A 9,894-nucleotide genomic window follows, 5' to 3' on the forward strand; every position below is an offset into this window, starting at 1 on the left:
AGGTGGTGGCTATTGTCAGGAAGAGGGGCATTCTATGCTCGTGACAATTCTGCTCAACCATGGATGGTCCAACAGGCTGGAGTGGCCAACGCATGGGCATATGTAGGAAACACAGATCCTTGCTTCATCATAAGGGTGCTGGAGACTCAGCATAGCAAAAACAAATCAGTTTATTTTATGATCTTGCACGGCAGCAGCCTAGAATGGCAGGGCCCGGGACTGGTGAGCGCAGAGCGCAGTTATAAACCCTAACACGGGACTCTTCTTCCCTGTTGTGACTAATCAGAAGGGCACAATCTTACAGGCCATGGAAGTCTTGTCTGTCCCTCTGTCCTTTGCATGTGTCTTTTTCCTCAACAAAAATTTGGCGTGGGTTCATCTGTTTTATATCCTGTTTATTTTAAGGCTTATCAGATCTGGGCAGGCAAGCTTGGCTAGGAGTAATTTTCTATTCCGAAGTTTTAGTATGGATGGGGTGGGGTGAGGTGGGGGGCTTAGCAGAGTTTGGGTGAGGGTATGTAGACCAGTAGGCATTAGCAGAGGGCCAGTGTTTTCTGCTGTTTTCACTGGGCCTAAACTGGCTCAAGGCACCTTCGAAAGTGAATCATCAGATCTTTCTTACAGGGAGTGGGACACAGTGAGGAGAGGGTAGAATCAGTACAGACCAGTGTCTCAGTTCACCCCTCCAGAAGTGGGGTGCCATCAGGGAGATTAAGCCAGGAAAGTGGACTGGCTTTGTTTTTATCTTTTATTTTTATTTTTATTTTTATTTTTATTTTTGGAGACAGGGCTTCTTTGTGTAGTACTGGCTGTCCTGGACTTGCATTGTAGACCAGGCTGGCTTTGAACTCACCTGGTTTTGATCCACCTGCCTCTGCCTCCCAGAGTGCTAGGATTACGAGTGTGCACCACCATGACTGGCTGGCTTTTTTTTTTATTCTTTTGTTTGTTTGTTTGTTTGTTTTTCAAGACAGGGTTTCTCTGTGTAGCCTTGACTGTCCTGGACTCGCTTTGTAGACCAGGCTGGCCTTGAACTCACAGCGGTCCACCTGCCTCTGCCTCCCAAGCGCTGGGATTAAAGGTGTGCACCACCACCGTCCGACCCAGCTAGACTGTATTAATAGTACTTAAAACTTGCCTCTTGCTGGGCGATGGTGGTGCACGGCTTTTAATACCAGCCCTTGGGAGGCAGAGGCAGGTGAATCTGTGAGTTCAAGGCCAGCCTGGTCCAGGACAATCAGGGCCACAGAGAAACCCTGTCTCAAAAAAAACCAAAAAATAAAACAAAACCCATCTCTTGGTATCTTGGGAGATAGTGAGGAAAGTACTTTCTGGCAGGAATGAGGACCTGAGGTTGAATTTTCAGCACTCAAATGCAAGGCAGGTTTGAGGATGGCTCCTGCACCTCTCCAGTGCTGGTGGCATTTGTGTGCAAAGACAGGACCCTGGGGGCTGAGTGGCCACCAGTCAACCTGATGAACTCTGGTTCAGTGAGAGTCCTTTTCTCAAAAGACAGTGAGATGGCTTAGTGGGAAAAGGCACCTGCCACAAGACCGATAGTCTGAGTTTGATCCCTGGGACCCACAAGGAGAAAATGATCTCCTGGGGCTTGTCCTCTGCTGACATGCGTGTCCACACAGGCACACAAAAATAAAATAAATGGAAATATAAATAAAACAAATAAGTGGGGGAATGGTCGGTAAAGACACCACATGTTAACCTCTGGCCTCCACATGCGCTCCTAAACGTGCATGCATGCAAGCGTGTGCGCACGCACACACAAACACACTAAATTAATTAAAACCTATCAGTAAGAGGCGAGGCAGCTTGTTGAACACTGTGACATGGAGGACAAAGTAGTGTGTGCTGATTTTGCAGATGGACACTTATGGAATCTTGGGGGCTCTGTGGAAGGCTAACTAGTCAGGGTGGAGGCCTGAGCACAGCCTTGGAGAGGGTCCGGGCCAGTAGGACGCAAGGAAAGGTTGACAGGTGGGTGCAGGCAGGAGCAAGGCCCTGGCCGCTGAAAGAGCATGACAGTCTTGGTGCCTGGAGTGGGCAGAAGAGCCTTAGGGGCTGGCTCTCTGAGAGGGGTCTTGGCTGCTGGCCACAGTTCGTTTTCAGCAGGAGGAATACATTGGGTTTCTCTATAGGAAGAGGGACTTTGAAGACAGCTGGGCAATAAAGATCCAGCAAACTCACTGAGGGAAGAAGACACATTTGTAAAGGTTTGTGTGCAGAAGACTGGGGTGCCCAGAGGACCCATGGCTCTCATCAGCATTAGCAGTGGGGTGTGCGGACATTTTACCGGTGCCACAGCACACTACGTTAAGCCCTCATCAGCCCATCTCGGCAATCTAATTCTATCTCCACCCTTCCATCACTCCTGGACCTGCCTGGAGTTGGTTGCGCTTCCCAGAAACACAGAGAGGCGAAGCTGCTTGCCTACAGTCACACAGGTTTTCTTTGTTTGTTTGTTTGTTTGTTTTTGTTTTAATCACACAGGTTTTTAAGAGCCAGGAGTTCAAGGTTGAAAGGCCCAAGTCCAGAGGCTACCCTCACTCTCCTGAAACCTTGCTCTCTTGGCCAGGTCTGCCCAAGCAGGAAGCTCGAGCCTGGCAGGTGCCACAGAAGACACGCGGGAGGTGCTGGGCATCTGTTCCTTTCCTGTTTACTGGTTCTTCCCCTCATAAAGACATAGGTGCCATAGCCACCACCCAAACAGTTCTTTTATAAGCTATACCAGGAAAACATAGGCCTGGGGCCTGGGCCAAGCCGACCCACCCCTGGCGCCAGGCTGCAGAGCAGCCAGAAGAGACAGCTCAGCAGCCAGTGCCAATATTTGCCCCGGCCCCGCCTCCTTGGCCCCAGCCCCCGAGATCAAGGCTCTAAAGACAACAGGTTCTTTGCTGTGCAAACACGAAGGGCTAGATGAATGGAATTTAAAGTGGCTCCAGCTGGGCCCCAGAGTTTGAGTTGAAAATCTGCTCTGGGTTAAGCGCCTGCCATCTCTGTTTGCCGGGGGGCTCTCCCTTCATCCTTAAACTCACAGAACCACGTTTGCTAGAGCCCACAGGAGGCTCAGGCAGGCTTTTGACAAGAGGACACCACCTCCCAGAGAGGACAGGGGTTGGCCCAAAGCTGCATTGCCCAGTGAGTACCATGGGGCTCTGAGGGCCACACCAACTCTACGGCCACACAGAAGTAATGTCTACATCCCAGGGTCCTTTGTTTCTTTTTCTTTTAAGACACTGGGTGTCTTTGAAGCCCAGGGTGGCTTCAAGCTCACTATGTATTCAAGTCTGGTGTCTTTACATCTTTACATCACACACAGAGAGAGAGAGAGAGAGAGAGAGAGAGAGGGAGCGAGAGCGAGAAAGAGAGAGAAAGAGAGAGAGAGAGAGAGAGAGAGAGAGAGCCCACTAGCAGTAGTCAGAAGAAAGACACCCAAGCACCTGGCTCAGACTTGCAGCAGGCACCTCTATGATAAGTAAACATCTGATGGAGAGATGGGAGAGATGGAGTACTTGGTGGAGAGGTGGGAGAGATGGAGGGAGTACTTGAAGGAGAGATGGGAGAGAAAGGAAAGCAAAGGGTTAACAAACTGTGGAGAGAAGTAGATCCTGAGGACCAGCAGCAGTGAGGAACAAGCGAATATGAGGAGCCTACACAACCACCCGAGGCCATGGTGATGTTCCAGCCCAGGCTGCTGTCAAGAGCCATGCCTGGGTCCGGGGCCCTATGTCAGCTAGGGTCTGTGCTGATGTATGTGGCCCATGTTGCTACCTAAGGCCATCTGGATGTCAGTGGCCTGGGCTGCTGCCTAAGACCATGTTGGTGTTCCAGGGCTGTGCTAGTGTGTGTGTGTGTGTGTGTGTGTGTGTGTGTGTGTGTGTGTGTGTAGGGGGTCAGGCAAAATGATCTGAAAGGCCTGTGCTGCCACCAGAGGTCATGTCTAGAACCATGATCACATCACAGCCAGGGTCTATGATGATGTCTGAGGCCCATGTTACCACCAAAAGCCATGTGGATGGCCCTGGTCTGGGCTACCACCCGAGGCCATGTTGATGCCTGAGCACTGTGTTGAGCTGGCCCTGCCCCTTGCTGGCCATCACCCTCAGGAGAGCCGGCCCCGCTTCTTGCCTGGGCAGCATGAGAGAGCTGGCTCTGGTGGCATGAGTTCAGGAGAGCTGGCCCTGCCCCTCGTCTGCCATGTTAAGATCACCAATTCCAACCACCAGCTGAGGTCTGAATTTCCTGCATACCAGCCCTGCCAAAGAGCCACTCAGTCTCTGAGCCCTTCTAAAGACAAAGCTCCATCCTGACAGCTGTGGCTCGGGGGAGCTGATTCTCTGATTTTCACCGGTTAGGGCTAGATCCAGGAAACTATCTGGTCCCTCTGTTCCAGGGAAGCCTTCCTCTGCAACCTGGGGCCCATCCTCTCAGGGGCATCTCAAGCTGCATGGTCCCAAAGCCTTTGGCTACTCCTGATGAGGTCAGCTGTTAGTCACCTGAACAAGCCTAGAAGTAGAGTCAGGACACGGTGACCTTCATTCATCTTGGCTTCCTCTTGGTCCCTATGAGCTACTACTGTTGAGCTGGCATGGCCACTACTGTCCTGAAAGTAAGGACAGATGTGACTGGAGCTCAGATGGCCAGAGATTGCTTTTTTTTTCTAGGGCTTGTTCCACATAGCATACCGACATGGATCATGTCTGTCTTTTTTTTTTTTTAACATTAAAACAGCCCTCCCCCATCAGATTCTCTTTTGACTGCCTTCTCAACTTCCCAATTGTCACATCTGTCTCCCTTCCCCTTGCTGCCCAGAAGCCATAGCTGAGCACCGCTGCCATTTGATCATTCTTTTCCTCAGTTTCCATAATGGCACACTGTCTTGCTTTCCTCTGTTTGACCATTTCTTCTCATCCCGTGCTCCACTTCCCTTTAAATACTGCTCACCTCTGAGGCCCCATCCTTAGCCACCTGTTTTCACCATCTGCTTGAGGGACTCCTTTCTTCTCTTTGGAACATGTTGATAAATACAGATCCTTACCCCAGACTGGGGTGGGGGGAACACTCCCTTCCAAACCCATGATGCTTAATGTGTAACTCCAAGTTCTTAGCCTGAAAGCTGTTTTTCTGACTGATTTTATTCTCACCTCTGGCTTCTGTTCTTCCAGACTTGCTGTTCTCTTAAGAAATCACTGATGGGCGCCAACTCCTCTCAGCCCCACCACTATGCTCCAAGCCAGCTTGGTGTCTGTCTTTTTGCTTCCTCACCACTGAGCAGAGCCTGCCAGGTAGCAGGTGCGTCACCAGCACGCACTGAGTGAGTGAGCATGCGCTCTTCTGCATCCCTCTGCCTCGGCTCACCTCCCACCTGGATCTTTTATGGCTGCCCTCCGCGTAGCTTCTGAGGCACCTTTCTGAAACACGGATCCTTGTTCCCAGGCTAAGCTCTTCAGTGCGCTATAATTTCCAAGATAAAGACCTTCTTCCCTGAAAGGGTCCTTGCTGGCAACTCTTTACAACTCCCAGCAGCTCCGCCACTCACAGCTCTCCTGAGCTCCCACACATGGAAACGCTGTTGCTGGCTTCCACACCCCATTATAGCCCTGACAGCCTGGACCCTCTCCTTTGTGACTTGCTAGCACACATTCATTCTTCAAACCCACCTGGGTATCACTGTCATTTGGGAAACATTCTCACTTTACATTTGAACATCTTGCTGTGCCCTCACAGTTCTCAACACATGCAGAAATCACAGCACTGGCTACGTTCAGCTGCATGTGGAAAGTCACGTGTCTGTTTCTTACGTGAGGGCAGGAACTGTCTCATTTGCTCTGCCTACCTGGGCCCACTCTAGGTGCCCAGTAATTGTAAAGGGGTGACTGTGCTGGTCAGTTTCTCTAGAGAAGCAGAACTAACATGTCTGTCTGTCTGTCTACCTAGCCACCTGCCTGCCTGCCTGTCCATCCATGCATCAACGCACCCATGCACCCACGCACCCATGCACCCATGCATCCATCCATCCATCCATCCATCCATCCATCCATCCTTCCATCCATATTCTCTATCTCTACTTATCTGAGGGATTTCTCTTAGCAGACTGGCCTGTGCAGATACAGGGGCTGGCAAGTCTGAAGACTATGGGGCAGGCCAACAGGCTGTAAATCTCCCTTTTTCGTGGTGTCTTAGTCTCGTCTCTCAAAGCTGGTTGCATGATATGCATATTTTGAAGGGTTATCTGTTTTACTCAGTGTTTACTAATTTCAGTGTTAAGCTCATATTTTAAAAAGGGGCTGATATTTAGGAATATATATGTGTATATATGTGATATATTAAAATATGTAACAATTAAAAAAATAGTCCATAAATTTGAAAGAGAACAAAGAGACACACGTGGGAGAGTTTGAAAGAGGAAAGAGGAGGAAATGATGTAATCCTATTATAATCAGGGCAAGTGGCTACTTAGTGTGAGGCCCTGAACTTGGTCCATAATAACAAACGTATTTTCACAGCACTATGTAGGCTGCTGTTTGACCACATTTGTGCACCATATCTGAGTTACCTTGACATGAGATTTACAGCCACAATAAACCTTGGCTTCCCTATCTATAAAGCTGTTATCATGTTTTAGGCTTCTATAAAGAAATCATAATTGGCAGTATCTGGGGTAGGCTTGCAATCCCACTCACAATCTATCACTCAATCTCTAGAGTTCTGGAAAGGGAGTTCATCGTTAACTGCACTGTACAGAGGAGGAGACCAAGGCACGGAGGAAAAGAGACTTGCTGAGTAGCAGAAAGATGGGCTAGCCTGGATTTTCTGATTCTCAGCCTAGAACTGATCCATCTGGGCCTTAAAATCATCTTGTAAACTCAGGAGGAAGAAAACTGACAGAAGCAGGAGCTGACCTCAGAGGTCAGCCACAGAGGCACAGCCTGGTGTTGTCACCCTGATGCTGGGATAGGCCTGGAACCATTTATTATTTAGTGTGTGTAAATGAGTGCAGGCATCTTTACGCCATGGTGTACATGTGGAGGCCAAAGGACCAGGTAAGAATAAGAATAACGGGGCTGGAGGGATGGCTCAGCGGTTAAGAGCACTGGCTGCTCTTCCAAAGGTCCTGAGTTCAATTCCCAGCCACCACATGGTGGCTCATAACCATCTATAATGAGATCTGGTATCCTCTTCTGGCGTGCAGTCTTTACATGCAGACAGAACACTGTATACATAATATATAAATAAATCTTTTTAAAAAAAGAGAATAAGAATCACTTCTTTCCTGTTACTTTCTGGGATCCAGGGCTCAACCTTAGGCCATGAGCCCAGCATACAAGCACTCCTGCCCACTGGAACTTTCTAGAAGAGAAGAGTGCAAGCGCAGCCAGGTCTTGACACCTGGTGGATTAAGAACTATTAACTTGTCCTTCTGAAGGAGAATTAAGCATCCTCCCTAGGGTCCTCCTTACTATTTAGTTTCTTTAGGTCTGTGTATTGTAGTGTGGTTATCTTGGATGCACCAACCAAGGACCATGCATGGTGAGGACCTAGACCCCCTGCTCAGATGTAGTAGTCAGCTCAGTCTCCTTGTGGGTTCTATAATATGGGGCGTAAGGGTTGCCTCTGACACGGACTCTGGTGCCCACTCGTTGATCTTTCCCCCTGGCAGAGCGGCCTTGCCAGGCCACAGAGGGAGAGGATGCAGGCAGTCCAGATGAGACTTGATAGGCTGAGGTCAGACGGTAGGGGAGGAGGGCTCTCCTTTCTGAGGACTATGGGAGGGGGGCAGAGGGGATGAGGGAGTGGGCTACAACCGGGATGTAAAATGAACAAATTAAAAAAAAATATTTTTTAAACCTACTAACTTGAGGTCTAGTATAATTATCCAAAAGTAAAGGTGGCAGACATGTAGGTTAGAGCCGGAAAGTCTGAGCCACTGCTCTCTGCTTGCTTGGAGTCGCATAGGACAGAATGTTCTCATGCAAATCATCCTGAGGCTAGGCCTCCGTGTTCCTGCTAGCCCGAGGCTGCCAAAAGCCTTCCGCGGAAGGACTAGAAACAGAGCTGCTTCTGGTGAGGTATTCTATTTACCCGACTTGGTGTGATTCTTTACAACACCCAGAAAAGTAGTTAAGCGTAACCCTAAAGGGGCAGTGGAAGAAGCTTCAGATCAGAAAGCAATCTGCTAGCCACCTGGGCCAGGCCTGTCAAAGCAGCCAGACCCCCCAGGCTTTTCCATGATTGAAAGAGGAGGTGGCTAAGTAGTTAGAGCTTGTCCTGAAATGCCTTCTGGCTCTCCTGTTCTCCTGTGCTTCTCTGGGTCTCAGGGTGGTGGTGGTGGGGGTGGGGGTGGGGGTGGGGTGACCCACCTCCTTGCCAGGTTTCAGGCCACCTAGCCCCTTCGCTGTATTATTCCAGCATCTCACTTCCATCACGATCCACACACTTTACTTCAGATTCTAATCCTTTGCCTCTTCTTTCATCTTTTTCTTCCCCAAGACAGGGTTTCTGTGTGTAGACCAGGCTGGCCTTGAACTCACAGAGGCCCACCTGCTCCTGCCTCCAGAGTGCTGGGATTATAGGTGTGCGCCATCATCGCCTGGCCCTTTGCCTTGAGATTACATTGGGTCTTCCTGCCTTTGTGGATAATCTGGGATAATCTCTTCCAGGACTTGGATGTGGCTCAATGGCAAAGCACTTGCTTAGTATGCATAGGCCTTGGATTCTATCTCCAACACATTAGTAAAATCCTTCTTGAATTCCTTTAGTTATATCAACACAGTTTCTTTTCTTTTTCTTTTTTCGAGACAGGGCCTCTCTGTATAGCCTTGGCTGGACTCACTTTGTAGACTAGGCTGGCCTCGAACTCACGGCGATCTGCCTGCCTCTGCTTCTGAGTGCTGGGATTAAAGGCGTGCGCCACCACAACTGGACCAGTTTTTGTTCTTTTTAAATTAATTTTTATTTTATGTGCATTGGTATTTTGATTGCATGTATGTCTGTATGAGGGTGTCAGATCTTGGAGTTACAGACAGTTGTGAGCTGCCATGTGGGTGCTGGGAATTGAACCCAGGTCCTTTGGAAGAGCAGTCAGTGCTCTCAACTGCTGAGCCTTCTCTCCGGCCCCCCAGTTTCTGTTCTTTTGCAAAGTATCACAGGTTTTTGTGTGAAGCGGTTGCTCAGCTTGCCACTAAGGGCATAATATACATGCACTTTGTGCTATTCTACTTTTGAATGTTATTTTTAGTTTTTGTTTGTTTGGTTGGTTTTTTGAAACAAGGTTTCTCTGTGTTGCCTTGGCTGTTCTGGACTTGCTTTGTAGACCAGGCAGGGTTCCAACTCAGAGATCTGCCTGCCTCTGCCTCCCAAACGCTGGGATTACAGGCGTGCGCCACCATGCCCTGCTCTACTTTTGAATATGTTTTAACATAAATCTTGGAAGGAGGGGTTGGAGACGGCTGAATGGTTTTGAGCAAGGTTCTTCCAGAGGACCTGAGTTTAGTTGCCATCATCCACATTAGGTAGCTCACCACCACCTGAAACTCCATCACCCTCTCCTGGCCTCTACAGGCACCAGGTACGTATGTAGTGTGCACTTACATACATGTAGGCAAATAATCACACACATCAAGTAACAACTCAATGGTAGGAGGAGAGAATGGAGTCTCAAATGACAAATTCCAAATGGATTCTTACCTTCTATACATGTACACTCACACACATCACACATACATAGATACACAATACAAAAATTAAATTAAAAAATAAAAACAAAGACAACCACAAAGAACATTTAAGATCTAAAAAATTGCTTATCCGAAGGGCCAGGGAGGTAGCACAATGATAAAACAAGGCCCTGGATTTGATATATATTTAAAAAAAAAAAAA

The 9,894-nt window shown here is 48.7% G+C and overlaps 1 protein-coding gene across 1 annotated transcript in view; it reads right to left on the bottom strand.

Annotated features, from left to right (window-relative positions):
* DIO1 (iodothyronine deiodinase 1) overlaps nt 1-9,894 on the bottom strand; it is a 365,641-nt gene that overhangs the window by 279,020 nt on the left and 76,727 nt on the right. The window lies entirely within an intron of this gene.

This window comes from Acomys minous, assembly GCF_964271855.1.
Source record: "Acomys minous genome assembly, chromosome: 6".
In the NCBI taxonomy this organism is placed as follows: Eukaryota; Metazoa; Chordata; class Mammalia; order Rodentia; family Muridae; genus Acomys; species Acomys minous.